Raw genomic sequence first — 5,797 nt, 5'->3', positions numbered from 1 at the left:
CTTTACTCTTTAATACTTTAACTGACAGTAGATTGCATGCATATAAACAGTTCAAACATCCATGAAAAACAAACATGTACCACCACATAACACTTGAGATTTTGATAACCCAGAAACCCTCTAGGAATAAGAAGGTAAAACTTGGGTGGGGATGATACCCACAAAATCACTGTAGCAATAATGTTTGACCACTTCTGATGGTCTGCACTGTTAAAGGCCTGCCCTATTAAAGGCTTTACACTATGTCAATAGTGACCTAGTTAAAGGATTTAAAACACTTTACATGTAGTGTTACCCTGTTAAAGGATTTAATCACCTATTTAAAGGATCTACAAAATAGCTGTTAAGCTAACCTATTAACATAGGATTTCCTTTCTAATACAATGGCTAGAGAGTATTAGACATAATGAACCTGATAGCTTACAATCCTTGATTGCTGAATTCAGGCACTTGATCTGCTTTCTCTGATCTTGATTCTATGAAATCTGATGTCTATTCATATTCCTTGCTTAGTTTTGATCAACTAAATATTTTAACTGCTGCTCTCTTCCTCTAAGTATTATACTCTTTACTCTAAACTCTAGTATAATTTCTCCATACACTCCCTCATCCATCTCTCTAATTCAATGAGATTTTGTCTTCCTTATAAAGACATTATAAGACTTAAGGTTAGACATGGATCTACGATCCATATTGAATCTCTATTTCCTACTCATTCCTTGCACTTTTATTATTGGTTGCATGCCTTCTGCATTTTTATTATTGTCTACACGTAGATTGCATAAGAAATATAAAAGTTTCGATCTTATCACTTAGATCCTTCGAGATTCATCAATGTTAGCCATAAAAATGGTTTAAATCTAAATTAGTGAAGTTATAAACTTATATGTGCATTCTGTGTTACTCAGCATTTACTAATTTCTGATGCTCGACATCGTCTATGACTCAGCACCTAAATATTACTAAGCACTTGTATCATGCTTGGCACCTGAATTCACTCGGCACTTGATCTTCACTTGGCATCTGAAGATCACTTGGCACCTGATGGATTTCTTGACTTGGCACAAGCTATGGCTTAGCATACATAGTGTACTCAGCTTTAATGTAGAGAGTGGTTAAGTTGTATTGGCACTCAAATGTTAAAACCATTCTGAGACTAAAAATCTCCCCCTTTGACATGAGTGGAAAAAACACTTAACTAAGCATTATTTATCTGACCTTATAAGTACATTCACTAATCTGCTCAATATATACAGAGGTTTTAAAAAACTTGATCAAAATTTTGTAACTTACAATATATGCTTCAAAATTATTATAACTCCCCCTGAGTTAATTGAGCCATTATCTATTCTATCTTTGTGACCAAAATTCTGTGTTGAATATGTCTCTTATACTGATATAACTGATACTCTTTGTCTATTCTTTGTGTACAACTCCCCAAAACATTATATCTCCCTTTTTTAAAAAAAATTATTGTCTCCCCCTTTACAAATTTATATCTCCCCTTATTTATATATATCTCCACCTTTTTGACACAAATGTCAAAGGGCACTAAGGGTTAAGACCATACTTCACCAAAAATGTACTATTTACATCCATAATCATCTTGAGTGCTACATCCCAATTATTCAAGGCAATTTCTAATGACTTATGTTGGATGGCAGTCTCTGTAGCAAGGTGAACAATTCCATCTAAGGTAGAAAGATTAGGATATTTCTTGAGAATAGTTTTAGCATAGACCTCTTCTTTATAGAGTACTTCCAAATATGGAGTAATGGAAGATTGGAGTTGCATCAGTTTGGCCTTGATGGTGGCCTCTTCTCCTGTTAATACAACTATTTCCCTTTGGGTGTGAAGTGTTTGAGCAAAATGCTTCTCACTTTGAGCTGGATTAGTTGGTAGCTGCATGCTTCAAATATTTAGATTCTTTTCCATACTCATTATTCTTTGGCTTGTCTCCTATGTGAAGTATGAAAAGTCACACAACTTTTTGTACAATGAGAATATATTCTCAAGTACCTTTTTCACTTTGTCTATTACCTTTGCCAATTCAACCTAGGAAAGTGCAATTTGACTAGATATTTTCTCATTTACTTTCCCTTGGAATTCCTTCCAACCCATTCCATAAGTTTTGCATTTGTTTCTTGGTCTTCATTTGTCACTTGGTCAACAATATCTAATAATTGTTCCATTATATGCTTTGACTCATCTGGTGACTGCAAACTAAAAGCATCCATAAAGATGTCCTTAATCTAATGTAATGTTTTCTTTTGTTTATACTCCTTCCTGAGTATCTCCTGCCTCTTTCTTTTATTCAATGCTTCCTACACCTTAGTGATTTGATCAATGGTTATTGTTTTCTAGTCATAACTTGGTATGACTATCTCCTCATCTAATGCAGGGTCTCCATAGTGAAGTACCCTTGCAACTTTTGTAATACTTGATCCTAGTGCTGACATCTATAGTGGCATTGCAACATTTCTAGGTTGTTTAGGAGGAGTCCTTGAGGTAGGAAAATTTATCAATGCTTGTATAGCCTCTCTCTCTTTGGGGGTTTTCTCTGCTTCCTTCTCCTCCTTTTTGCTACTTTGATCAATAGTAAGAACATGAGGAGGTGCATCTTGTGTTTGTGTTGTAGGATCAAAAGCAATAGTCTGACCTATTTGTGCTATATTTTTGTCTCCTTCTACACTCGGCTTCTGTACTGTAGTTTTAGCTATTCCTGATGTAACTTCTGTTGTCATTTGAAGTTGACCACTGGTAGCTATAGAGATGATGGAAGGCAGTTCTTGTGGATTCACCTTATCTCTAATTGTGTCTTCTACTAACTTTTGTAAGTCATCCACACTGACCAAAATTGGACTTGTACATAATTTTCCTTGTAGAGTTATTTGGTCAAGGATTTTAGGGAGATCTTCTGTAGTTAATGGGTTGATGTTCTGACATGAGGTGTCAATGATATCCTTAATTTTTATGTATTATATAGGTGTGGTAGTAGAGTGAGGAGGACTAGGAGGTGGAAGTTGTGTGTCTTGCACACTTTGATCTTCTTGCTGCTCACCAGTACCGCTGTCTTCATCTTTTCCTTCTTCCTCTTCAATCTTCTTCTCCACTTCTATCTTCTTTTTCTTCTTTCTTCTAGCTTAGCAGTAGCTTCTTCATTGTATTCTTCTTCAAGAACATCTTCAACCTTTTTGTACAAATTCTTCCATTATTTTGTTGTTCTTTGTAAAATTTCTTCAATTTTCTTTTGGCGAATGAAGAATGCCTTGTACTCAGGTGTAAACCCAGTGTTATGCCTTTTGACTACTTTAGCTATTTTTTCCTTAGTCAAATTAGGTATTATACTTTCTAGGGTTGATTCTCTCATCTCCTTCTCCATTTTCAAAAAAAAGTGCCATATGTCTTCTACAATTTTAGCCAGTCGCTTTGGCAATTGTCCATCTCATTCAAGAGGTGTATACTTGAACTATGCCATCATTCCATAAACTGATTCTTCTATTCTATTTTGTTGCTCTTTAGTGAACTTATTGAAATCAACTTTATCCATGTTACTTAAGTCTCCATTTCCAATCTTTTCACATAACGTATCAACTAAAGACTTAGGAGAATCGCTTACCTTTTTAGATTGATCTTCCTCATTAGTATTAGGTTGAGCCACATATTTTCTTCTTTTCCTTGCCTCTTCCTATGCCATCTTGATTGTTTTCTTCTTTGTAGCTTCCTCTTTAGCTTTTTTTCTAGAGGCCCTTGTTGCAGCTCTGGTTGTTGGCTTTTACAGTGTTGGCTTAGTAGTTTTCTTTGGTTTAGACTGGGCTGGAGGTTGTAATGTTGCCTTTTTTTTCTTTGGCTCAGCTTGAGTTGTTTCTTCCTTGGCTTCTTCTTCCTCAACACCTTCCTCCTTATGTTCACCTAGACCTTGAATTAATTCCATTGGACCTTGCTCTTGTTCTTCCTCATTATCATCATCATCTTCTTCATCTTCTTCTTTTTCTTCCTCAATTCCTTTACCAAATTTCTTCTTTATTTTCTTCACCATTTTATCTTTCTTCTTAATTATAGAGGTAGTCTTTAATTTTTTTTCAATCTTACATTTAACCATATCATATGTGCCAAAAGATTTGGTAGACTTGTCTATTTTCTTTGCAAGCAAAGTAGTTTCAGCTGCAGATGCTTCATCCACATCTAGTTCATAACCAAATGGCCTTAGCCATATCACCCTTGGAACTGCTACTTGGATATAGGTGAAAACAATATCAACTAGGAAACATATCTCATTGATATGTTTTTCCACTAGGGAAACTAGTATTCTTATCCTTTGCTTCATGGATTTCTTGAAATCCTCAAAATAGCTTGTCATTTGGGCTTCAAAGTTATCACCCATCTGATCAATGAACTCATTGATTTGTATTATTGTAATTTTGTTAGGGTCCCAATTTACCTTTCCTACAGAAGGAAACTCTTCCATAACATAAAAGAACATACACATAAGAACTGAACCAAATTTGCATTGAGCACCTTTTGATCTCCTTATAGCTCAAAGGTTTTCATTTATCTGTTGTAACATAAGTTTTGACAAATCATATGTGTGATCTTTCTTTACCAAATTTTATGCTACATCAATGGCTATTCATGGCACACTATTCAATTGACTAGATTGATAAAATTTATGGGCACTGACTCTAACAACAAATTCAACAAGTGGATCCTGAATAGTGTGAATTGTCATCCCTCTTTTATTCCACTAGGCACCTGTGTTTTTCTCAATAACCACCTTGGATTCACTATGTAGGGTCTTAGTTCGATCTAGGGTTGGGAAAATTATAACCCTATGTACTATCCCTTTTCTAATTTTAATTGGACCTGTTTCCAACCATAAACATCCATTGTGGATTCTTCTTAAAATAATCCATATCCATTCAATTTTGAATACTATAGGATAAACTAAGGCATTGGTCAGACCCTTTCTCTTGACTATCTTGTATTAATCCTTCAAAATCTTATTCTCGCATAGTTTGTCATAGGCTTGGAAAATTTCAAGATCACTTATGGAGCCAATTTTACATTTATAACACTTCCTTACATCGTGTACCATAACTACTTTGGGTGGAATAATGGATAATGCACCGACAGGGTCATTTTTGTAGGTGACTTTTGGAATGGGGTTGAATTCAAGTTGTTTAACTTCATTACTAACCAGTTGTACTTCATGACTTTCCTTCCCTTTAGTGGTTCTTGACCCAAATGCCATTGTTTTCCAAACTAGGGTTTAAAATATAAACAAGCTTTCAAACTCTATGTAGCTTGGTACTTGAATAAAATACCTTGGATTGATGAGATTTATGCTTAATCGCTATTGAAAGAGGTTGAAATCTATTTGGAACACTAGATTCTCTGCTATGAAGTCACTTTGATCTTTTCTTCTCTTTTTCTTTTGGTTCATGATGAAGAAAAGTGATTAAAATCGCAATAATATACCCTATTTCCATCGCATTAAATGTTCAACTGCCCACTTAGCTTCTGAAGGATTTTTAACATTACTTAGCTTGCACTAATTTTCCACTTTACTTGGCTTCCATTGGAGTTATTTAACTCGGTATTAGTTATCCACTCAGTCATTGTTAGAAACTCGACATCCACTAGAATTTTACTTGGCATCCAAAGAAAACTTGGCATCATCTTTTAAACTTTTGTCTTGGCATCTTGTCTCATGTAAATTTATAATTTTCATTGCTTCCTCATGGTTTAGGGCTGTTGTATGATACTTCCTTATATGTATCAGCCCCATAGGCTCATT

The sequence above is a fragment of the Cupressus sempervirens genome, chromosome 1, assembly GCF_028749045.1.
Source record: "Cupressus sempervirens isolate cs-2001-9-10 chromosome 1, ASM2874904v1, whole genome shotgun sequence".
Lineage (NCBI taxonomy): Eukaryota > Viridiplantae > Streptophyta > Pinopsida > Cupressales > Cupressaceae > Cupressus > Cupressus sempervirens.
The sequence above is the reverse complement of the archived record's forward strand: the minus strand, read 5'-3'. Positions refer to the sequence as shown.